This window comes from Orcinus orca, chromosome X (assembly GCF_937001465.1).
Source record: "Orcinus orca chromosome X, mOrcOrc1.1, whole genome shotgun sequence".
NCBI lineage: Eukaryota > Metazoa > Chordata > Mammalia > Artiodactyla > Delphinidae > Orcinus > Orcinus orca.
Genome location: NC_064580.1, coordinates 30862674 through 30889742, shown reverse-complemented (window position 1 = coordinate 30889742; position 27069 = coordinate 30862674). Strand labels below are relative to the sequence as shown.

Genomic DNA, 27069 nt, shown 5'->3' with positions numbered 1-27069 from the left:
GGATACGGGTTCGTGCCCTGGTCCGGGAAGATCCCACATGCCGCGGAGTGGCTGGGCCCGTGAGCCATGGCCGCTGAGCCTGCGTGTCCTGAGCCTGTGCTCCACAACAGGAGAGGCCACAACAGTGAGAGGCCCGCATACCGCAAAAAAAAAAAAAAAAAAGAGAAATAACAACTGATACCACAGAAATACAAAAAATTATAAAATATTATGAACAGTTCTATGTCAACAAAATAGAAAACCTGCAAGAAGTAGACAAGTTTCTAGAAACTTACAGCCTGCCAAAACTGAATCAAGAAGGAACAGATAATTTGAACAGACTGAACACTAAAAGTGAAACAGAATCTGTAATAATAATAATTAACAATAATAAAACTCCCTGCAAACAAAAGTCCAGGACTTGATAGCTTCACTGGGGAATTCTACGAGACATACAAAGAAGAACTTATACCTGTCCTTTTCAAACTCTTCCAAAAGATTGAAGAGGAGGGAACATTCCAAAGTCTATGAAGCCACCATCATTCTGATGCCAAAACCAGACAAAGACACTACCAAAAAAGAAAATTACAGAATCCAACAACACATAAAAAGGATCATACAGCATGATCAAGTTGGATTCGTTCCAGGGTCCAAAAGATGGTTCAAGACATGCAAATCAATAAATGTGCTACACCACATCAACAACAACAAAAAGACAAAAACTGCATGATCCTCTCATTGGATGCAGAAAAAGCATTTGGTAAAATTCAACATCCATTCATGACAAAAACTCTTCTCAAAGTGAGTATGGAGGGAACATATCTCACCATAATAAAAGCCATTTATGACAAACCCACAGCCAACATAATACTCAATGGTGAAAAGCTGAAAGCCTTCCCACTAAATTCTGGAACAAGATAAGGATGTCCACTCTCACCATTTCTATTCGATATAGTATTGGAAGATGAAGCTGCATTAATCAGATAAGAAAAATAAATAAAACATATTCAAATTGGGACAGAAGAGGTAAAGTCATCATTATAACAGGTGATATGATACTGTATATAGAAAACCCTAAAGACTCCAAACAAAAACTATTAGAACTGATAAATTAATTCATTAAGGTAGTAGGATACAAATTTAATATACAGAAATCTGTTGCATTTCTTTACATTAACAATTAAATATCAGAAAGAGAAATTAAAACCATATTCCCATTTAAAATGACATCAAAAACTAAAATAACTTGGAATAAATCTAACCAAGGATGTGATAGATTTATACATTGTGAACTCTAAAACATTTAAAAGCAAATTGATGATGACTCAAGGAAATGGAAAGATATCCCATGTTCTTGGATTGGAAGAGTTAATATAGTTAAAATGACCATACTACCCAAAACACTCTACAGATTTATTGCAATTACTATCAAATTACCCATGACATTTTTCACAAAACTAGAACAAATAATCCTAAAATTTATATGGAACCACAAAAGACCCATAATTGCCAAAGCAATCCTGAGGAAAAAGAACAAAGCTGGAGGTATAACCCTTCCAGAATTCAGAAAATACTACAAAGCCACAGTAATAAAACTAGCATGATATTGGCACAAAAAGAGATTTATGGATCAATGGAATGTAATAGAGAGCCCAGAAATAAACCCACACACCCACAGTCAATTAATCTTTGACAAAGGAGGCAAGAATACACTATGGAGAAAAGACAGTCTCTTCAGCAAGTGGCTTTGGGAAAGCTGGACAGCTGTATGTAAATCAAGAAAGTTAGAACACTCCCTAACACCATAGACAAAATTAAACTCAAAATGGTTTAAAGACTTAAATATAACATGACACCATAAAACTCCTAGAAGAGAAGAGAACATAGGCAAAACATTCTCTGACATCAATCGTAGCAATGTTTTCTTTGGTCAGTCTCTAAAGGCAAAAGAGATGAAAAATAAACAAACAGGACCTAACCAAACTTATAAGCTTTTGTACAGCAAAGGAAACCATAAGCAAAACAGAAAGATAGTCTATGGACTGGGACAAAATATTCGCAAAGGATGCAACCAACAATGGCTTAATTTCTAAAATATACAAACAGCTCATACAACTCAATGTGAAAAACAAAAACAAACATGCAAAGAACACCCCAATAAAAGACAATGGGCAGCTAAGACCTACATATACATTTCTCCAAAGAAGACATACAGATGGCCAACAGGCACATGAAAATATGCTCAACATCGCTACTTATTAGAGAAATGCAAAACTGCAATGAGGTATGATGTCACACTGGTCAGAATGGCCATCGTTAAAAAGTCTACAAATAACAAATACTGGAGAGGGCATGGAGAAAAGGGAAGCCTCCTACACTGTTGGTGGGAATGTAAATTGGTGAAGCCACTGTGGACAACAGTATGGAGGTTCCTAAAAAAACTAAAAATAGGGTTAACATATGATCCAGAAACCCCACTCCTGAGCATATATCCAAAAGAGACAAAAAATACATGCACCCCAGTGTTTATAGCAGCACTATTTACAATAGCCAAGACATGGAAGCAACCTAAGTGTTCATCAACAGATGAATGGATAAAGAAGATGTGGTATGTATGCGTGTGTGTGTGTATATATATATATATATATATACACACATATATATATATGAATATTACCCATAAAAAAAGAATAATTCCATTTGCAGCAACATGGATGGACCTAGAGATTATCATACTAAGTGAAATAAGTCAGACAGAGAAAGATAAATATCATGTGACATCATTTATATGTGGAAGCTAAAAAATAGTACGAATGAACTTATTTACAAAGCTGAAAACAGACTCACAGACATAGAAAGCAAACTTATGGTTACCAAAGGGGAAGGGGAGGAGGGATAAATTAGGAGTATGGGATTAACAGATACACACTACCATATATAAAATAAACAACAAGGATTTACTGTAGAGCACAGGGAACTATATTCAATACCTTGTAATAGCCTATAATGGAAAAGAATTAAAATCTATCTATCTATCTATCTATCTATCTATCTATCTATATCTCCAAATCACTTTGCTATACATCTGAAACTAACATAATGTTGTAAATCAACTATACTTCAATAAAAAATTAAAAATAAAAGATGACCCTTGAAAACATTATGCTAAATGAAAGAAACCAGTAATAAAAACCACGTATTGTGTGATTTATTTTCTGTAAACTGTCTAGAATATGCAAATGTATATAGAAAGTAGATTAGTGGTCACCTAGGTCTGGGAGGGTCACTGAGAGGGAAATGGAGAGTGACTGCTAATGGGGAACTGGCTTCTCTTAGAGGATGATAATGTTCTAAATTGACCGTGGTGATTTTTAATTGCTGTGAACAAACTAAAAACTATCAAACTGTGCACTTTAAATGAGTGAATCAGATGTATATGGCAAACACAAAAGTAAGAAAAACGAACTTTAATTCCACCTAGTACAAAAAGGAAAAGAGATTCTAGCCCTTCCCTTTTCTTAGAACGTTTACTTAAATAAATAAATAAATAATTGTGAATTCTCCCTCTGCCACTTAGACAGGTGTGTGAATATTTTTAAAAGCTAAATAATCTCCTCACTAGCATTACAACCCAGAAGTATTTTTCTCAAAACTTGGCAGCCATGGCTTTGAAATGTAATCTCTACAGAAGATAGCACCCATATCTCCTATTTTCCATGGGAAGATAAGAGCTTAACTTTAGCTGGTGCCTGGCTCCAAGTTACGAATCTACCTCCTATCATAAAGATATGAGTAGTTTATTTTCCTTTTTAGTGGTAATTAATAAATACAGGTGGCTACCCCAATAACGAGGAGAGCTTAGAATAAATCGTGTGACAAATGGGGCCGCAGTGTTCTTTTAATTGAGGAATAATTTATCATTTATCTGGAGAAAACGTATGCAATGGGATGTATCTGCTTGGCTATATAAAAGGATAAAAATTCTTTCTGTCTTTGCAGTCTTTTAGCAGATTGCCTGTAATATGCATCACATCATAGTTTAATGCTTATCCAATACTAAAACAGTTTTCTCTCTCTTCTATTTTTGTGGAGAAGTTTTTTGGGTTAACAGATTTTATTTTTAATTATATTTCCTCAACATATGGTATGTGAATCATATCTTAATAAAGCTGTTATTTTAAAAATGAAGGCTACAGTGCCTCATTTTGCTCTCTTTAATTTATAATATAATTGTCAAATATTTCCTCTACATACAGTGAGAGCGACATTAGACACTTATGATTTTTGCTTCACCCAAAACCATAATTTAGAAAACTCAATAGGAAAAGGAAAGTCTATTTAATTTTATTTAACCATATATTTTCTCTTTTTGTTTTTCCTTCTTATATTCCAAGATTCCTTTCACCATGTCGTTAGTCAGGCCCTATATTAGTTGTTTCAAGCTGCCATAAAAAATACTGTAGACTGGATGGCTTAAACAACAGAAATTTATTTTCTCACAATTCTGAAGACTGGGAGTCAGTCTGAGGTTAGGGTGCCAGCATGGCCAAGTTCTTGTGAGAGATCTGTTCCTGGCTTACAAACGGCTGCCACCTTGCTATGTCTTCATGTGGCAGAGAGAGGGAGAGAAGGACACAGAGATTGAGAGAGAGCAATCTTCTTCAATCTTTTTATAAGGCCACAGTCCTATCATATTAGAACCCCACCCTTATGACCTCATTTAACCTGAATAACCTCCTTAAAGATTTTTTCACCAGATAAATTCTCATTGAGGGTTAGAGATTAAACATACATATTTGGGAGAGACACAGTTTAGTCCATAGCAAATTCCAAGGTCCCTGGCCAGTCTGCCTTCTTCTCTCAGCTATCAGTATTTTCTTATGTTTGTTTTATATGTAATGCCCAGGGGTTTTAGTTGTGCTTAATGAGAATAAAAGGGAATAGTGTATCTACTGCATTTCTCCAGAAGCAGAAGTCCACCCAGGAATAATTTTGAGTTCTACACTACACTTGAACTAGTGAAATGTCAACACCAGGAGACTGAGGAAGAATATATTAATAATGTAATGCCTGTAGCAGTCACACACACAAAATTCTATACAGACACAAAATTCTATACAGATATATGCACTTTAAAAAAATGGATGAATAAAAATAAAATTCTAAAAAAAATGTTCAGCAAATCTGCAGGAGCCAGGAGAGAGAAAACAAACAGAAAATGAAAAATAAAACAGCAGATTTAAGCCCTACATGTCAATAATTACAGTAAATATAAATAATCTAATATACCTTTAAAAGACAGAGATTGTCAAAGTGGATTTGAAAAATGACCCAGCCCTAATATGGACCTATTGTATAGCACAGGGAACTCTACTTAGTATTCTGTAATGTCCTATATGGGAAAAGAATCTAAAAAAAAGTGGATATATGTATATGTATAACTGATTCACTTTGCTGTACACTTAAAACTAACACAACATTGTAAATCAACTATACTCCAATAAAAAATTTTAAAAAATGACCCAACCATTTCTTGACTTCAAGTATCTCATTCTATATATATATATATATATATATATATATATATATATATATATATGAATGAATGGAATGCAAATAATCAAAAACAACTGTCAGTGGGTATATTATCAGAAAAGTAGACTTAAGACAAAGAAAATATCAAAGATAGGGACAGGACATTACATAATGACAAAAAGATCAGTCCACCAAGAAGAAGATATAGCAATTCTGAATGTGTATATGCCAAACAAGAGAACCACAAAATATATGAATCAAAAACTAATAGAACAGAAAGGACAAATATACAAATCCAAAATTATAATTAGGGACTTCAGTACCCCTGGATTAACAATCACCAGGTTGACAAAACATAAAATCAGCAATGATATAGAAGAACACAACAATACCATCAACTGAAAAGATCTAATTTATATTTATGGAGTATTTCACCCTGCAACATCAAAATACACATTCTTTTCAAGCATCCATGAAATATATACCAAAGTAGAAGATATCCTGGGTCACAGAATGAACTTTAACAAAATTAAAGTAATTGAAATAATACAGAGTGTGTTCTCTGTCCACAATGGAATCAAACTAGATATCAAATAGAAATATAACAGGAAAAATTCCAAATACTTGGAAAATAGCCAACATGCTTCTATGAGGAAGTCTTTTTTTTTAATTGAAGAATAGTCGATTTACAATTTATATTAGTTTCAGTTGTAAAACATAATGATTCCATATTTTTATAAATAATACTCCATTTAAAGTTTTTATAAAACATTGGATATATTCCCTGTGCTGTAAATATATCCTTGTAGCTTATTTATTTTATACATAGTAGTTTGTACTTAATCCCCTTAAGTACAATTAATCCTCTTAATCCCCTACCAGTATCTTATCCCTCCCCACTTTCCTCTCCCCACTGGTAACCAGTAGGTTGTTCTCTATATCTGAGAATCTGTTTCTGTTTTCTTATATTCATTTGTTTGTTTTATGTTTTAGATTCTTCATATAAGTAATAACATACAGTATTTGTCTTTCTCTGTCTGACTTATTTCAATAAGCATAATACCCTCCAAGTCCATCCATGTTGAGCAAATGGCAAAATTTTATTCTTTTGTAAGGGTGAGTATATTTCTGTGTCTATTATATTATAATGTTAAGATGTTATATATATATATATAATATATTACAATGTTAAGATGTTATATATATATATAACACCTTCCTTATCCATTTATCTGTTGATGGACACTTGGGTTACTTCCGTATCTTGGCTATTGTAAATAATGCTGCTGTGAACATTAGGGTGTATATATCTTTTCGAATTATTATTTTTGTTTTCTTGGGATATATACCCAGGAGTGAAATTGCTGGGTCATATGGAAGTTCTATTTTTAATTTTTTGAGGAACCTCCTTACTGTTTTCCATAGTGGCTGAACCAATTTATATTCCCACCAACAGTGTAGGAGGGTTCCCTTTTTTCCACATCCTCCCCAACATTTGTTATTTGTGGGCTTTTTGATGATAGCCATTCTGACAGGTGTGAGGTGACATCTCATTGTGGTTTTAATTTGCATTTTTCTTGAGAATCTTTTCATGTGCCTGTTGTCCATCTGTATATCTTTTTTGGAAGAATGTCTCTTCAGGTCTTCCGCCCATTTTTATTTTTATTGGAGTATAGTTGCTTTACAATGTTGTGTTAGTTTCTATTGTACAGCAAAGTGAATCAGCTATACATATACAGGTATCCCCTTTGTTTTTGGATTTCCTTCCCATTTAGGTCACCACAGACCATTGAGCATAGTTCCCTGAGCTATACAGTAGGTTCTCATTAGTTATCTATTTATACATAATATCAATAGTGTATATATGTCAATCCCAATCTCCCAATTCATCCCACGCCCCCTTTCTCCCCTTGGTGTCCATACGTTTGTTCTCTACGTGTGTGTCTCTATTTCTGCTTTGCAAATAAGATCATCTATAACATTTTTCTAGATTCCATATATATGCGTTAATATATATTTGTTTTTCTCTTTCTGACTTACTTCACTCTGTATGACAGTCTCTAGATCCATCCATGTCTCTACAAATGACCCAATTTCGTTCCCTTTTATGGCTGAGTAATATTCCATTGTATATATGTACCACATCTTTTTTATCCATTCCTCTGTTGATGGACATTTAGGTTGCCTCCATGTCCTGGCTATTGTAAATAGTGTTGTAATTATTAGAGAAATGCAACTACAATGAGGTATAACCTCACACTGGTCAGAATGGCCGTCATTAAAAAATCTACAAACAATAAATGCTGGAGAGGGTGTGGAGAAAAGGGAACCCTCTTGCACTGTTGGTGGGAATGTAAATTGATACAGCCACTATGGAGAACAGTATGGAGGTTCCTTAAAAAACTAAAAATAGAGCTACCATATGACCCAGCAATCCCACTACTGGGCATATACCCAGTGAAAACCATAATTCAAAAAGACATGTGCACCCCAATGTTCACTGCAGCACTATGTTCTGCCCATTTTTAAATCAGGTTGTTTGTTTTTTGATATTGAATTGTATGAGCTGTTTATATATTTCATATATTAACCCCTTATCGATCATATCATTTGCAAATATTTTCTCCCATTCAGTGAGTTGTCATTTCATTTTGTCTATGGTTTCCTTTGCTGTGCAAAAGCTCTTAAGTTTAATTATGTTTCCATTATTTATTTCTGCTTTTGTTCCCTTTCCCTTAGGAGACAGATCCAAAAAAACTATTGCTACAATTTATGTCAAAGAGTGTTCTGCCTTTGTTCTCTTCTAGGAGTTTTTATGATTTCCACTCTTACATTTGGGTCTTTAATCCATTTTGAATTTATTTTTGTATATGATGTGAGAAAATATTCTAATTTTATTCTTTTACATGTAGTTTTCCAGTTTTCCCAGCACCACTTATTGAAGAGACTTGTGTTTCTTTCTCTCTGTTTTTTGTGTATCTATTGTGGATTTTTTGATTCGTGTTGAACTAAAACTATATCTACTATAACTATATCTACTCATTTTAAACTGATAGTCATTTAAGTTAAAATGCATTCTAAAAGAGCTACATTTTTTTACTCCTCCCCCACATTTTGTGTTTTTGATGTCATATTTTACATCATCATGTTTATCCCTTAACTGTTTGTTTTAGTTATAATTGATTTTACAATTTTTCTCTTTTAATCTTCATACTATCTTATTTCAGTAGTTAATCCACTGCCTTTATTATACTTTGCCTTTACTAGCAGGATTTTTTCCATTCCTATAAATTCTTTCTTATTTATTTATTATTTATTTGTTTATTTATGGCTGCATTGGGTCTTTATTGCTGTGAGCGGGCTGTCTCTAGTTGTGGCGAGTGGGGGCTACTCTTTGTTGTGGTGCATGGGCTTCTCATTGCGGTGGCTTCTTTTGTTGCAGAGCGCAGGCTGTAGGTGCACGGACTTCAGTAGTTGTGGCATGCGGGCTCAGTAGTTGTGGCTCACAGGCTCTAGAGCTCAGGTTCAGTAGTCGTGGCGCATGGGCTTAGTTGCTCTGCGGCATGTGGGATCTTCCTGGACCAGGGCTTGAACCCATGTCCCCTGCATTGGCAGGCAGATTCCTAACCACTACACCACCAGGGAATCCCCATTCCTTATAAATTCTTACTTCTTGTTGTAGCTTTTACTTTTCCGCTTAGAGAAGACCTTTTAACATTTCTTTCAGGATTGGTTTAGTATTGATGAACTCTTTTAGTTTTTGCTTATCTGAGAAGTTCTTTATCTCTCCTTCATTTCTGAATGATAATCTTGCTGGTTAGAGTGTCCTAAGTTGTAGGGTTTTTCTTTCAGCACTTCAGTTATATCATGTCACTCCCTTCTGGCCTGCAAATTTTCTGCAGAAATATCAGCTAATAACCTTATGGGGGTTCCCTTGTATGTGACTCTTTGTTATTCTCTTGCTGCCTTTAGAATTTCTCTTTAATTTTTGCCATTTTAATTATGATATGTCTTTGTGTGGATCTTTTTGGGTTCATCTTGTTTGGGGCTCTGTGCTTTCTTTACCTGCGTATCTGTTTCCTTCTTCAGTTTCAGAATGTTTTCAGCCATAATTTCATCAAATACATTTTCCACCCTTTTTTCTCTCTCTTCTCCTTCTGGGACCCCTATAATGTGAATGTTAATACACTTGATATTGTTCCAGAGGTCTCTTACACTGTTCTCATTTTTTAAATTTGTTTTTCTTTTTACTGTTCTGATTGGGTGATTTCCATTATTCTATCTTCCGGAGATAACTTATGTGTTCTTCTGTATCAGTTAGTCTACTGTTAATTCCTTCTAATGTGTTTTTCATTAAAGTTGTTTTATTCTTCAGCTGTGACTGGTTCTTTTTTATGTTTTCTAGTTCCTTTAAAATTCTCACTGTGTTCATCTCTTCTTTCCTCTAGTTCAGTTAGCATTCTTATTACTAGTGCTTGAACTCTTTATTTGGTAAATTATTTACCTCTGTTTTATTAGTTACTTTTTTTCATGGTTTTTTATTGTTTTTCATTTTGAACAAATTCCTCTGTCGTCTCATTTTGCTTAAGTTTCTCTGTCTCTATGAAATTAGGTTAAACAGTTACCTATACAGGTCTTGAATGAGTGAGCTTGTGTGGGAATCTCTGTATGCAGTCTTTGTGTGCCTAGTGGTTTGGTGGGAGAGATGGATCTGAAGTGAACGTGGGTCACGTCTTCCCTCAGGGAGTTCTGGCAGTTATCACCTTGCTGGGAGGCAGGGCTGGAGATAGAGGGGCTAGATCCAGAGCTAGGTGTGAGCAGGGCTTCTCCTATGCTCAGTGGCTGTCACCACCCTATCAGGGGTGGGGTCATGTCCCAAGGTACTGAGGCAGAAGCCATGAGGGTCAAGTCTGAGCTGGTTTCTTTCCCTCCAAGTCTGAGCTCTTCTCCCTCCCAGCAATGGCATGTTTGCTCCAGAGAGGAGCAGCACTGGAGTAAGAGGAGCTGGAGTGAATGCCCAGTGCAGGCCAGGGAACTCGCTGATGTGAACCCCACACACCACTCAGAGCTTGAGACACTTCCTGATCTGCAGCCTCCATGAGCACCAGTAAAGGCCTCCCTTGTCCCATTCAGATGCAGTGCCAGGTCTGAGCTGGCTGTGCCCCACCCCCAGCTGTACACTCTCCTCAGCAGATGCAGCCTTCACCCTAGTGGGGAGCTGCACCTGAGCTAGAGGTGTCTGAGGCAGCACTCAGTGTCAGTCAGACAAAGACACAAAATCAATTCAATTGAGGATGAATAATCTTTTCAACAAACGTTGCTGAAGCATTTTGGATATCAACAGTGGGAAAAATGTCTCATCCTAGACCTCACATCTTATACAAAAATTAACTCAAAATAGATAGTAGATTTATATGTAAAGTATAGAAGTATAGAATGTTTTGAAGATACCCTAGGAAAAAATTGGGAGATCTAGGCTTGGTGAAGAGTTCTTAAACATGACAGCAGAAGCACAATCCATTAAAAAATAGCTAAATTGGAGTTCATTAAAATTTTAAACTTTTTCTCTGTGAAAGTCATATTTAAGAGAATGAAAAAACATATAACAGACTAGTAGAAAATACTTTCAAACCACATATCTGATAAAGAACTCACATATAGAACATATGAAGAATCCTCAAAACTCAACAGTAGGGCTTCCCTGGTGGCGCAGTGGTTGAGAGTCCTCCTGCCGATGCAGGAGACATGGGTTTGTGCCCTGGTCCGGGAAGATCCCACATGCCATGGCTGCTGAGCCTGCGCGTCCGGAGCCTGTGCTCCGCAACGGGAGAGGCCACAACAGTGAGAGGCCCGCGTACCGCAAACAAACAAACAAACAAAACTCAACAGTAAAAAATTAAATATGATCAAAGAAAGTGAAGAGATATATCTTATTTATTGAATAAGGTATGCAAATAGCAAATAAGCTCATGTAAAGATGGCCAACATCACTCACCATTAAGGCAACGCAAATTAAGACCATAACAAGACAACACCATTCCCTACTAGAATCATTACAAAAAAAATTTTAGTAAAAAAGCCAAAGCCTTCAAGGATGTGGGGAAATTAAGTCTCTCTTTCATTGCTGGAGTGAATTTAAACTGGTAAAGCTACTCTGGAAAGTGGTTGAGTAGTTTCATTAAAAAAAAAAAAAAAAACTAAACTAAATGTAAAATTATATGCACCAGCAAGTGTACGCCTAGACATCTGTCCCAGAGAAGTGGAAGTAAAAGCTATGTCCACACAAATACCTATGCACAATTCAATTGTTTATGGAAGTTTTATTATAATAGCCAAAAAATGAAAGAAAATAAAACCCAAAATGTCCTTCGATTGGTTAATGGTTCAACAAACAGTGCTATGTCCATACCATGGAATACTACTAAAAAATAAAAAGTAACTACTATTGGTATATGCAACAACTTAGATGTATCGTAAGGAAATTATGAGGAGTTAAAAAGGCCAATCCCAATAGTTACATAGTGTATGATTCCATTTGAATAACATTCTTCAGAAGAAAAATATTATAGGTAGCTTACTGGTTGCCCAGGGTCAATGAGAGAGAGAGGCTGTTATAAATATAAATTGAGAAACTGATTTTAAAATTTATATGAAAATTTAAAGAACTTATAATAGCCAAAACCGTATTTTAAAAGGATAACAGTGATACAAGACTTTATAATGTGTGGCATCAAAGCAACTATGATCAAGACAGTGCAATATTGGCATAAGGGCATATAAAGAGTTTAATTGCAACAGAATAGTACAGAAATAAACCACTGTCATACTGATAATTCATTTTCAAGGCAGGAAGTAAAACAATAGAATGGGGAATGCAAAGACTTGCCAATAAATATTTCTGGCAAAACTAGATAGTCATAGGGCGGCAAAAATGAAACCTCAAGTGCTACTATACAGAAAAATTAATTTGAGATGAATCATGACACCTAGATGTTAAAGTTAAAACTTTAAGAGAATTATAAGAGAATGTCTTTGTTACCTTGAGAGAGGTAAATATTTCTCAGTCAGGACAAAGAAAATAGTAATCATAAAATAAAAAGAAATTAGCTTCATGAAATTTTTTCTTATCAAATGATATTATACTATTAAAAATGAGTAGGCAAGCCACATATTGAGAAAAAATACTAGCAAAACATATATTTGACAAAGTTCTTGTAACAATAATATATAAAAATGGTTTAAACTACATAATTAAAAAACAAAGAAAGCAATAAAAATGTTCACAAGACCTATATATATGCATCACCAAGAAAGCTATTCAAATGGTAATTATGAAGCATATGAAAAAACTACTCAAGATGCTAACATCTTTCACAAAAATTAATTCAAAATAGGTTATAGGCCTAAATATAAATGCAAAACTAGAAAGTTTCTAGAAGATAAAAGAGAAAATATAGGTGACCTTTTGTTTGGTGATGTTGTTTTTAGAAACAACACAAAAGCACAATCCATAAAAGAAAAGATTGATAAGTGGGACTTTATTAAAATTAGCATCTTCTGCTCTATAAAAGACACTGTCAAGGAGAAGACAGACCCAGGGAGAAAAGGTTTCTGAATCACATATCTGACAAAGTACTTGTAGCTGGAATATACGATTAACACATAGAACTCAACAATAACAGACACTTCCCAGTTTAAAAGTAGGCAGAAGATCTGAACAGACACTTTAGTAATGAAGTTAAACAGATGGAAATGAAGCATATGAAAATATGCTGAACATCATATGGCATTAGGGAAATACAACTCAAGACAGCAATGAAATACCACCACACGTCTAAAACGGCTGAAGTTCTAAAAGCTGACAATGCAAAGTTCTGGTGAGGATGTAGAACAAGAAGAGCCCTCATTCACTGCTGGTAGGAAGGCAAAATGGTACAACCACTTTGGAATATGTTTTATCAGTTTCTTACAAAACTAAACAAAACTTACGACATGATCCAGCAACCATGCTCCAAGGTATGTACTCATATCAGTTGAAAACTTACATCCACACAAAAACCTGCACATGAATGTTAATAGCAGCTTTATTCATAATTTCCAAAACTTGGAAGCAACTAATAGTTCCTTCAATAGGTGAATGAATAAACAAGCTATTATGCATCCATATGAAGGAATATTATTCAGTGATAAAAAGAAATAAGCGCTCAAGCCATGAAAAGACAAGGAGAAACCTTAAATGCATATTGCTAAGTGGAAGAAGCCCATCTCAAAAGTCTACATACTGTGTAATTAAAATATTACATTCTGGAAAAGGCCAAACTCTGAAGACAGTGTAAACATCAGTGGTTTCCAGGGATGGGACCAGGGGAGGAAAAGAGAGATAAATAGTTGTATCACAGGGGAATTTTAGAGCAGGGAAATTATTCTGTATGATACTGTAATGGTGAATACATGTCATTACATTATACATTTGTCAAAACCCATACTATGTACCTCCCAACAAAGAAAAGCTCAGGACCAGATAGCTTCACCAGAGAATTCTGCCACACATTTAAAGAATTAACACCAATCTTCCCAAGACTCTCTGAGACAATTGAAGAGGAGAGAACACTTCAAGCTCATTCTATGAGGTCAGCACTACCCTGATACCAAAGCCAAAGACACTACTAGAAAAGAGAACTACAGAACTGCAATATTCCTGATCAATAATGATGCAAAAATCCTCAACAAAATAATAGCAAACTGATTTCAATAACATATTAAAATGATTATGTACCCTTACCAAGTAGATTTATTTCTGGAATGAAAGGATGGTTCAGCATACAAAAATCAATAAATGTAATACACTATATGAACAGAAGGAAGGACAAAAACTATAATCTCAATGCCGAAAAAAAATTTGATAAAATTAAACTTTCATAATAAAAACACTCAACAATATAGGAGAGAAACTTCCTCAAAATAATAATGATCATTTATGAAAAGCTCACAGCTAACATCAGAGCTTAATTAAAAAAAAAATCATACACTTAATGTTATGACTCCACAAATCTGCACCCTCGTATTTATCCAAGAGAACCCAAAATATATGTCCATAAAAAGAATTACACATAAATGCTCATAGCAACTTTATTCAAAATGGTCAGAAACTGAAAGCAACCTATATGGCCACTAACAGGAAAATCCATAAACTCTACTCAACATTTAAAATTGAATGAACTATGTGTGTGTGTGTATATATATATATATATATATATATATATATATATATATATATATGTATGTAAAAACTGTACATGAAGCTAGCAGATATCATGCTGAGAAAATGAAGCTGGGCTTAAGAAGTACATATTGTATTTTTCTAATTATGTGAAATTTTAGAATAATCTAAAGTAATCTATTATGACAAAAATCAGAAGACTCTTCTGGAGGTGGTCGCTGGAAGTTGTATGGAGGAAGCTTTTGAGGATGATAAATAACTGCATAAATTTGTGAAAACTCATTAATTTGTATATTGAATATATGTGCATTGGACTGTGTAAATTTTACCTCAGAACTGTTAAAAATTATTATCATTGTCTAATTAGTAGTTGTAGGTGTACTTTTCACAGTTGTGTGAGTTACCTATTCTTTTTTTTTTTTTGCTGTGAACATTTTAATATGTTAATGTACAACTTCGTAAACACATTCATGACTACACACTATTCCATTGTACTATTGTGATGGACACAGATTGTTTTTAATTTCTCCCCATTCTAAAACATTGTGATGACAATACATCTTTATGTGCTTTGTGATTATCTTTATGGGATAAGTTCAAAAAATGAATTTAAAATTTTGATATGTAATGGCTATTGCATTGATTCTGTAAAGCACTTTGGGTAGTATGAACATTTTAAGTGTTAAATCTTCTAATTCATGAACACAGGATGTATTTCCATTTATTTGTATCTAATCTCTTTCAATGTTTTGTAGGTTTCAGTGTACAAGAGTTTTACCTCATTAGTCAAGTTTATTTCTAAGAAGTTTATTCTTTTTAAAAAAAATTATTTATTTATTTATTTATGGCTTTGTTGAGTCTTCATTGTTGGGCACGGGTTTTCTCTAGTTGTGGCGAGTGGGGGCTACTCTTCATTGTGGTGCACGAGCTTCTCATTGCGGTGGCTTCTCTTGTTGCAGAGCATAGGCTCTAGGCACGTGGGCTTCAGTAGTTGTGGCACGCAGGCTCAGTAGTTGTGGCTCACGGGCTCTAGAGTGCAGGCTCAGAAGTTGTGGTGCATGGGCTTACTTGCTCTGTAGCATGTGGGATCTTCTCGGACCAGGAATCAAACCTGTGTCCCCTGATTGTCAGGTGGATTCTTAACCACTACGCCACCAGAGAAGTCCCAAGAAGTTTATTCTTTTGATGATATGGGAACTGAAATTGTTTTCTCAATTTCTTCTGTGGATAGTTTGTTATTAATGTATAGAAATATGACTAATTTTTATATGTTGATTTTGTACCGTGCAAGTTTACTGAATTTATTAGTTCTAACAGTTTTTGTGGTGCCTTTAGCATTTTCTACATGTAAGAATGTATCATCTACAAAGAGAGAGAACTTCTCTTCCTTCCTGATTTGGATTACTTTTCTTCTTGTCTAATTGTTCTGGCTAGGACTTCCGGTAACATGTTGAATAGAAGTGGCAAGAGGGGGCCTCTTTGTCTTGTTTTTGATCTTGGAGGAAAAAATTTTAGTTTTTCACCATTGAGTATGATGTTAGCTGTAAATTTTTCATGTATGACCTTTATTATGTTGAGGTAAATTCTGCCCCTCAGAAAGTATTTACTAATGTATGTTCCTTTTCATACTGATGATGCACACCAAAGATACAAGTTCTGAAATATTTACTTCCAACCTCTATTGTGTGAGTCAGAAATAAACTTCTATCTTAACTCCCTGTTATCTCCAATATCTTTTACCACAATCAATGGTAATTCCTTACTAACACACAACCTAAGCCAGCATATATGCCTTGCTATAACTCTTTCGTCTGTGTTTTTTCATTGTTAGTTTCTGATTTATAACAAATTGAATCCATTATACATATACATATATCCCCATATCTCCTCCCTCTTGAGTCTCCCTCCCACCCACCATATCCCACCCTTCTAGGTGGTCACAAAGCACTGAACTGACCTCCCTGTCCTATGCGGCTGCTTCCCACTAGCTATCTATTTGACATTTGGTAGTGTATATATGTCCATGCCACTCTCTCACTTCGTCCCAGCTTACCATTCCTACTCCCCGTATCCTCAAGTCCGTTCTCTACATCTGCGTCTTTATTCCTATCCTGTCCCTAGGTTCATCAGAACCATTTTTTTTCGTTTTAGATTCCACATATATGTATTTGCATATGGTATTTGTTTTTCTCTTTCTGACTTAATTCTCTCTGTATGACAGACTCTAGGTCCATCCACCTCACTACAAATAACTCAATTTCGATTTTTTTATGGCTGAGAAATATTCCATTCATATATGTGCAGCATCTTCTTTATGCATTCATCTGTCGATGGATACTTAGGTGGCTTCCATGCGCTGGCTATTGTAAATAGAGCTGCAGTGAACACTGTGGTACATGAATCTTTTTTTTTGTTTTCTGCAGTACATGGGCCTCTCACTGTTGTGGCCTCTACCGTTGCAGAGCACAGGTTCCAGATGTGCAGCCTCAGTGGCCATGGCTCACGGGCCCAGCCGCTCCGTGGCATGTGGAATCTTCCCAGACTGGGGCACGAACCTGTGTCCCCTGCATCAGCAGGTGGACTCTCAACCACTGTGCCACCAGGGAAGCCCAACTCTTTTTGAATTGTGGTTTTCTCATGGTATATGCCCAGTAGTGGGATTGCTGGGTCATATGGTAGTTCTATTTTTAGTTTTTTAAGGAACCTCCATACTGTTCTTCATAGTGGCTGTATCAATTTACATTCCTACCAACAGTGCAAGAGGGTTCCCTTTTCTCCACACCCTCTCCAGCATTTATTGTTTGTAGATTTTTTGATGATGGCCATTTTGACTGGTGTGAAGTGATACCTCACTGTGGTTTTGATTTGCATTTCTCTAATGATTAGTAATGTTGAGCATCCTTTCATGTGTTTGTTGGCAATCTGTATGTCTTCTTTGGAGAAATGTATGTTTAGGTCTTTTGCTCATTTTTGGATTGGGTTGCTTGTTTTTTTGATATTGAGCTGCATGAGCTGCTTGTAGATTTTGGAGATTATTCCTTTCTCAGTTGCTTCATTTGCAAATATTTTCTCCCATTCTGAGGGTTGTCATTTCGTCTTGCTTTTGGTTTCCTTTGCTGTGCAAAAGCTTTTAAGTTTCATTGGGTCCCATTTGTTTTTGTTTTTATTTCCATTTCTCTAGGAGGTGGGTAAAAAGGATCTTGCTGTGATTTATGTCATAGAGTGTTCTGCCTATGTTTTCCTCTAGGACTTTTATAGTGTGTGGCCTTACATTTAGATCTTTAATCCATTTAGAGTTTATTTTTGTGTATGGTGTTAGGCAGTGTTCTAATTTCATTCTTTTACAAGTAGCTGTCCAGTTTTCCAAACACTACTTATTGAAGAGGCTGTCTTCACTGCATATTCTTACCTCCTTTATCAAAAATAAGGTGACCATATGTGGGTGGGTTTACCTCTGGGCTTTCTATCCTGTTCCATTGATGTATCTTTCTGTTTTTGTGCCAGTACCATACTGTCTTGATTACTGTAGCTTTGTACTATAGTCTGAAGTCTAGGAGCCTGATTCCTCCAGCTCCATTTTTCTTTCTCAAGATTGCTTTGGCTATTCGGGGTCTTTAGTGTTTCCATACAAGTTGTGAAATGTTTTGTTCTAGTTTTGTGAAAAATGCCATTGGTAGTTTGATAGGGATTGCGTTGAATCCGCAGATTGCTTTGGGTAGTAGAGTCATTTTCATAATGTTGATTCTTCCAATCCAAGAACATGGTATATCTCTCCAAATTTATATCATCTTTAATTTCTTTCATCAGTGTCTTATAGTTTTCTGCATACAGGTCTTTTGTCTCCTTACGTAGGTTTGTTCATAGGTATTTTATTATTTTTGTTACAGTGGTAAATGGGAGTGTTCCTTTAATTTCTCGTTCAGATTTTTCTGTATTAGTGTGTAGGAATTCAAGAGATTGCTGTGCATTAATTTTGTATCCTGCTACTTTACCAAATTCATTATTGATTAGTTCTAGTAGTTTTCTGGTAGCATCTTTAGGATTCTCTATGTATAGTATCATGCCATCTGCAAATAGTGGCATCTTTACTTCTTCTTTTCCGATTTGGATTCCTTTTATTCCTTTTTCTTCTCTGATTGCTGTGGCTAATACTTCCAAACTGTGTTGAACAATAGTGGTGAAAGTGGACAACCTTGTCTTGTTCCTGATCTTAGAGGAAATGGTTTCAGTTTTTCACCACTGAGGACAAAGTTGGCTGTGGGTTTGTCATATATGGCCTTCATTATGTTGAGGTAAGTTCCCTCTGTGCCTACTTTCTGGAGGTTTTTACCATAAATGGGTGTTGAATTTTCTCGAAAGCTTTTTCTGCATCTATTGAGATGATCGTATGGTTTTTCTCCTTCAGTTTGTTAATATGGTTTATCACATTTATTGATTTGCATATATTGAAGAATCCTTGCGTTCCTGGGATAAACCGCATTTGGTCATGGGGTATGATCCTTTTAATGTGCTTTTGGATTCTGTTTACTAGTATTTTGTTGAAGGTTTTTGCATCTATGTTCATCAGTGATATTGGCCTGTAGTTTTCTTTCTTTGTGACATCTTTGTCTGGTTTTGGTATCAGGGTGTTGGTGGCCTCACAGAAGGAATTTGGGAGTGTTCCTCCCTCTGCTATATTTTTGAAGAGTGTTCCTCCCTCTGCTGTATTTTTGAAGAGTTTGTGAAGGATAGTTGTTAGCTCTTCTCTAAATGTTGGATAGAATTCACCTGTGAAGGCGTCTGGTCCTGGCCTTTTGTTTGTTGGAAGATTTTAAATTACAGTCTTAATTTCAGTGCTTGTGATTGGTCTGTTTATATTTTCTATTTCTTCCTTGTTCAGTCTCGGAAGGTTGTGCTTTTCTAAGAATCTGTCCATTTCTTCCAATTTGTCCATTTTATTGGCATATAGTTGCTTGCAGTAATCTCTCATGATCCTTTGTATTTCTGCAGTGTCCACTGTTACTTCTCCTTTTTCATTTCTAATTCTATTGATTTGAGTCTTCTCCCTTTTTTTCTTGATGAGCCTGGCTAATGGTTTATCAATTTTGTTTATCTTCTCAAACAACCAGCGTTTAGTTTTATTGACCTTTGCTATCGTTTCCTTCATTTCTTTTTCATTTATTTCTGATCTGATCTTTATGATTTCCTTCCTTGTGCTAATTTGGGGTTTTTGTTCTTCTTTCTCTAATTGCTTTAGGTATAAGGTTAGGTTGTTTATTTGAGTTGTTTCTTGTTTCTTGAGGTAGGATTTTATTGCTATATACTTCCCTTTTAAAACTGTTTTTGCTTCATCCCATAGGTTTTGCCTCATCATGTTTTCATTGTCATTTGTTTCTAAGTATTTTTTGACTTCCTCTGGTTTCTTCAGTGATCTCTTGGTTATTTAGTAGTGTATTGTTAGCCTCCATGTGTTTGTAATTTTTACAGATTTTTTCCTGTAATTGATACCTACTCTCATAGCATTGTGGTTGGTAAAGATACTTGATATGATTCCAATTTTCCGAAATTTACCAAGGCTTGATTTGTGTCCCAAGATATGATCTATCCTGGAGAATGTTCCATGAGCACTTGAGAAGAAAGTGTATTCTGTTCTTTTGGAACGGAATGTCTTATAAATATCAATTAAGTCCATCTTCTTTAATGTGTCATTTAAAGCTTGTATTTCCTTACGTATTTTCATTTTGAATGACCTGTCCATTGGTGAAAGTCGGGTGTGAACGTCCCTACTATGATTGTGTTACTGTCCATTTCCTCTTTTATGGCTGTTAGCATTTGTCTCATTTATTGAGATGCTCCATGTTGGGTGCATAAATATTTACAATTGTTATATCTTCTTCTTGGATTGATCCCTTGATCATTATGTAGTGTACTTCTTTGTCTCTTGTAATCGTCTTTATTTTAAGTCTGTTTTGTCTCATATGAGAATTGCTACTCCAGCTTTCTTTTGATTTCCATTTGCATGGAATATCTTTTTCCACCCCCTCACTTTCAGTCTGTGTGTGTCCCTAGGTCTGAAGTTGGTCTCTTGTAAACAGCATATATATGGGTCTTGTTTTTGTATCTATTCAGCCAGTCTATATCTTTTGGTTGGAGCATTTAATCCGTTTACATTTAAGGTAATTATTGATATGTATGTTCCTAGTACGATTTTTAAAATTGTTTTGGGTTTATTTTTGTAGGTCTTTTCCTGCCTAGAGAAGTTCCTTTAGCATTTGTTGTAAAGCTGGTTTGGTGGTGCTGAATTCTCTTAACTTTTGATTGTCTGTATAGGTTTTAATATCTCCATCACATGTGTATGAGATCCTTGCTGGGTAAAGTAATCTTGGTTGTGTGTTTTTCCCTTCATCAGTGTAAATATGTCCTGCCACTCCTTTCTGGCTTGCAGAGTTTCTGCTGAAAGATAAGCTTTACACCTTATGGGGATTTCCTTGTATGTTATTTTTTGTTTTCCCTTGCTGCTTTTAATGTTTCTTCTTTGTATTTAATTTTTGATAGTTTGATTATTATGTGTCTTGGCATGTTTCTCTTTGGTTTTATCCTGTATGGGACTCCGTGCTTCCTGGACTTGACTATTTCCTTTCCCATGTTAGGGAAGTTTTCAACTATAATCTCTTCAAATATTTTCTCAGTCCCTTTCTTTTTCTCTTCTTTTTCTGGGACCCCTATAGTTCAAATGTTGGTGCATTTAATATTGTCCCAGAGGTCTCTGAGACTGTCCTCAATTCTTTTCATTCTTTTTTCTTTATTCTGCTCTGCGGTAGTTATTTCCAGTATTTTATCTTCCAGATCACTTATCCGTTCTTCTCCCACAGTTATTCTGCTATTGATTCCTTCTAGAGAATTTTTAGTTTCATTTTTTTGTGTTGTTCATCATTGTTTGCTCTTTAGTTCTTCTAGGTCCTTGTTAAACGTTTCTTGTATTTCTCCAATCTGTTTCCAAAATTTTGACATCTTTACTATCATTACTCTGAATTCTTTTTCAGGTAGACTGCCTATTTCGTCTTCACTTGTTAGGTCTGGTGGGTTTTTACCTTGCTCCTTCATCTTCTGTGTGTTTCTCTGTCTTCTCATTTTGCTTAACTTAATGTGTTTTGGTCTCCTTTTCGCAGGGTGCAGGTTTGTAGTTCCTGTTGTTTTTTGTATCTGCTCCCAGTGGGTAAAGTTGTTTCATTTGTTTGTGTAGGCTTCCTGTTGGAGGGGACTGGTGCCTGTGTTCTGGTGGATGAAGCTGGATCTTGTCTTTTTGTGCAGGAGCGTGTCCGGTCGTGTGTTTTGGGGTGCCTGTGACCTTATCATTATTTTAGGCAGCCTCTCTGCTAATGGCTGGGGTTGTGTTCCTGTCTTACTAGTTGTTTGGCATAGGGTGTCCAGCACTGCAGCTTGCTGGTTGTTGAGTGGAGCTGGGTCTTAGCATTGAGATGAAGATCTCTGGGAGAGCTTTTGCCATTCGATATTATGTGGAGCTCGGAGGTCTCTGGTGGACCAATGTCCTGAACTCAGCTCTCCCACCTCAGAGGCATAGGACTGACACCCAGTCGGAGCACCAAGACCCTGTCAGCCACATGTCTCAGAAGAAAAGGGAGAAAAAAAGAAATAAATAAAATAAAATAAAGTTATTAAGTTAAAAAATATTAAAAATAAGAAAATTAAAAAGCAGTAAAAAAAGAAGGAAAGGAAGAAGAGAGCAACCAAACAAAAAAACACATCCACCATTGATAAGAAGCACTAAAAACTATAGTTAAAAAAAAAAAAGAAAAAGTAAACGGACAGAACTCTAGGACAAATGTAAAAGCAAATGTATACAGAGAAAATCACACAAAGAAGCATACACATACTCACAAAAAGAGCAAAAGGAAAAAATATATATATATGTTAAATAAAAGGAAGAGAGCAACCAAATCAATAAACAAATTTACCAATGATAATAAACTCTAAATACTAAACTAAGTTAAACATAAAACCAGAAACAAATTAAATGCAGAAAGCAAACCCCCAAGTCTACAGTTGCTCCCAAAGTCCACCGCCTCAATTTTGGGATGATTTGTTGTCTATTCAGGTATGCCACAGATGCGGGGTACATCAAGTTGACTGTGGAGATTTAATCCGCTGCTCCTGAGGCTGTTGGGAGAAATTTCCCTTTCTCTTCTTTGTTCTCACAGTTCCCGGGGCTCAGCTTGGGATCTGGCTCCACCTCTGCATGTAGGTCGCCTGAGCGTGTCTTTTCCGTGCCCAAACAGGACGTTAAAGGCTCAGCTGATTAGGGCCTCTGGCTCATTCAGGCTGGGGGGGAGGGAAGGGTACGGAGTGTGGGGCGAGCCTGCGGTGGCAGAGGCCAGCGTGCCATTGCACCAGCCTGAGGCACGCCGTGTTTTCTCCTGGGGAAGCTGTCCCTGGATCACGGGACCTTGGCAGTGGCGGGCTGCGCAGGCTCCCAGGAAGGGAGGTGTGGAGAGTGACCTGTGCTTGCACACAGGCTTCTTGGTGGCTGCAGCAGCAGCCTTAGCATTTCATGCCCGTCTCTGGTGTCTGCACTGATAGCTGTGGCTTGCGCCCGTCTTTGGAGCTCATTTAAGTGGTGCTGTGAATCCCCTCTCCTCATGCATCTCGAAACAATGGTCTCTTGCCTGTTCGGCAGGTCCACACTTTTTCCCAGACTCCCTCCCAGCTAGCCGTGGCACACTAGCCCCCTTCAGGCTGTGTTCACGCCACCAACCCCAGTCCTCTCCCTGGGATCCGACCTCCGAAGCCCAAGCCTCAGCTCTCAGCCCCCACCTGTCCTGGCGCGTGAGCAGACAAGCTTCTCAGTCTGGTGAGTGCTGGTCGGTACCGGTCCTCTGTGCGGGAATCTCTCCACTTTGCCCTCTGCACCCCTATTGCTGTGCTCTCCTCCATGGGTCCGAAGCTTCCCCCCCGCGCGATCCTCCCTCTCTGCCATGCAGGGCCTCCCTAGTGTGTGGAAACTTTTTCTCCTTCACAGCTCCCTCCCAGAGGTGCAGGTCCCATCCGTATTCTTTTGTCTCTGTTTTTTCTTTTTCCCTACCCAGGTACGTGGGGAGTTTCTTGCCTTTTGGGAAGTCTGAGGTCTTCTGCCAGTGTTCAGTAGGTGTTCTGTAGGAGTTGTTCCACGTGTAAATGTATTTCTGATGTATTTGTGGGGAGGAAGGTGATCTCCACGTCTTACTTCTCCACCATCTTGAAGGTCTCCTGAGTACCTATTCTTGAACTAATTTATGTATATTTTGTCCTTGAGGAATTCCTCAATGTATAGAACATAATGAAAGCTAGTTTTCTCATTTTTGAGAAAGTGATGTACATACATGGAAAGAGGGAAGACTTGAATATGCTCTGTGCTGTGAGATTAGATTTGGAGAGATCAGTATATACTCATTTAATTATATAGAGTTGTGTAGATATATATGTATATACATATATATATATATATAGAGAGAGAGAGAGAGAGAGAAATATATATATAGATTGAGAAATAGATGTAAATAACACATAGAAAAATATATAAATTTGTATTTCTTATCTGTTTACTGAGAGAGCATAGAAGCAATGACACATCATTAGCATTGAACATACTCAGCTCCCAGATCTTGATTTCTAAATTCCATGCTCCAGATGTTACCAGGGTTACTTAAAGATATGCCTGATTCTATGGTTGGGACAGGAAAAGTATAAAATGAACCCAGAATTTATTTCTGTTTCAGAAAGTAAGAAATTGCTCAAATCTCATTGGGAACCACTTTAAGGTGATCCCAGTTCCCAAATCTGGAGCAAAACATACCTCAAAATTAATTGTGATCTTAAAAGTGATAACATGAATAAAATAAAAAATATACTGATATATATACACATTACTGAATTAATGAATAATTAAATAACTGAATTAATGAGTGAATAAATGAATGATAAGGGAAGTTCTTTACTAAATATAGCTCTTCAATTCTAAATATAGGAAAAAATATGAAGTTAGAAAATCACCAATGAATGCTGAAACTCATAGATAAAATGATGATAAGCATGAGGATATTTATGTAGTCTTAAAGTAGCTCCACATAAATTTCTTTTCTTTTTTTTTTTTTTAATAAATTTATTTATTTATTTATTTTTGGCTGTGTTGGGTCTTCGTTTCTGTGCGAGGGCTTTCTCTACTTGTGGCGAGCGGGGGCCGCTCTTCATCGCGGTGCACGGGCCTCTCACTGTTGCGGCCTTCTCTTGTTGCGGAGCACAGGCTCCAGTCGCGCAGGCTCAGTAGCTGTGGCGCACGGGCTTAGTTGCTCCGCGGCATGTGGGATCTTCCCAGACCACGGCTCGAACCCGTGTCCCCTGCATTGGCAGGCAGATTCTCAACCACTGCGCCACCAGGGAAGCCCCTGATTTCTTATTAATTATAAGAAGCAATAGTAAATTTTCAGGGAGAAATCCCAGCAGTCATCACCTTAACCATATGTTTTAGACTACCATTATCAATTTTCTTCTAGGCTACCATTATCCTCATGTGTATCTTATAAATGATGTTCTGAAAAAGATAAAACAGCACGTTTGTGGTATTCTTCCACAAAGTGCACAACCTAGCCTAATCATGAGGAGACATTCAACAAACCCTAACTAAGTATATTCTACAAAATAACTACACTTTCCAAAATGTCAAGGTCAAAAACATAAAGAAAGTTTGAGGAAGTATTCCAGAGTAAAACAGAGTAAAGAGGTATGGCAATAAATGCAATGTGTGATCCTGAATCAAACTTAAGGCAGAAAAAAATAAATAGCTCTAAAGGACAATATGGGAAAAATTGACAAAATTTGAATATGGGCTCTGGGGTAGATACTATTAGCAGTATGCTATTAAATGGAAACTCTGAAATAGAAGCCCTAAATCTTAGTGTTTGTCAATTTCCATGGACTGTATATTGCCACAATGGCTGATTTCAAGCTACCAAGACTTTAACAAAGAGCTTGAAAAATTCCTAAAAATGTAACAAACATCCAGCTCCATCGCACCATTAGAATACTGTTTTCTCAATTTAAAATTTATTGACTTTCATAACCATACTATCATTGTATAAAAGAAAGTCCTTTTTTCCTTAGAAAAACCTATTAAAGTACTTATGAATAAAGGGAAAATGTCCCAAAGTTACTTTCAAGTGGTACAGAAAAAAAGTAAGGTGTCTCTATGTATGATTTTACAGAGATAACAATAAAACAGATGGAGAAAATATAAACGATTTGTGACTCTGGGTATAGAATATCTGGAGGTGTCTTGTACTATTCTTGTAATTTTTGTAAGTTTGAATATATATTTAACATATGTATACAAAATATATATACACAGAACTGTGTATTATATAAATCATATACATTATATAATTGATAATTAAATATGTGTTTTAAAGTAGGTGATATAAAAGAAACTGTAGATGGGGTGCTTCTTTAGAAAATATGGTCAAGGAAGAACTTTCTGATATAATGACATTTTAGTCAAAGTATGAATGATGAGAAAGCCAGTCACACCAAAATCTATGCTATATGCAAATATCTCAATAAAGCTGGGGAAAATAAATTTTAAAAATGAAAAAAATCTAGTGCAAGATTTTAGGCCAATAAAGCAAATAAGAAAAAGGCATTCGAACTGTACAAAATGGAGAACACTGGAGGAAGCATGGGTTTGTGTATTGGGAAGAGAACCTCTTTATATGGTAGCTCAGGTAAAAATTAATAAGGAGATAGACGTTTTATATGTTTTCATGCATTTTAGATTTTTTTCGTTTTATGTATAGATTGTAAGCACATTGACAACATGGATTGAAAGCAAATATGTTTACCCTTTATCACCTATCTCAGTACCATGCTGAGAAAAATAGATTTAATAAACAGCTGTTGGCTTATTGCTTGTTGTTTTTAATTTCAGCTTAAATCGGGTCACCTGTCCATGAAAATGTTACATCTTTTGGAATATGGATAAAATAGGTCAAATTTCAGTTGGACTAATACTGTTTTTCAGCATTTCTTAATTCTGATGAGTGTAAATAGTGTCTTCTGAGGTGAGTATGACATGTGAGTAAACTTAATTGCATTACTGCATCATCTGATACTAGTTTATAGCTGAGTAGTCATTAGGTCAGAATAACGATGGCATTATGTGCCATCATGGGAAGTTTGCTCTTTATTTATAGAGAGAGGGAAAGAGAGTAGCCTTTGAAGCATCATCTTTGGATTGCATAAACAAGTTGCTTGAACTTTACTTGTGCTACATTTTAGTTATTTCGTAAAACAGTTTTTTTATTTGTAAT

At 36.1% G+C, this 27069-nt stretch overlaps 1 long non-coding RNA gene across 1 annotated transcript in view; it reads left to right on the top strand.

The window, feature by feature from the left end:
• LOC125963068 (uncharacterized) overlaps positions 1 to 26811 on the top strand; it is a 56173-nt gene extending 29362 nt beyond the window's left edge. Inside the window, exon 3 of the long non-coding RNA XR_007474829.1 lies at positions 26688 to 26811. This is a non-coding gene — a long non-coding RNA (uncharacterized LOC125963068). The remainder of the gene's footprint in view (positions 1 to 26687) is intronic.
• Positions 26812 to 27069: the final 258 nt, after the last annotated feature.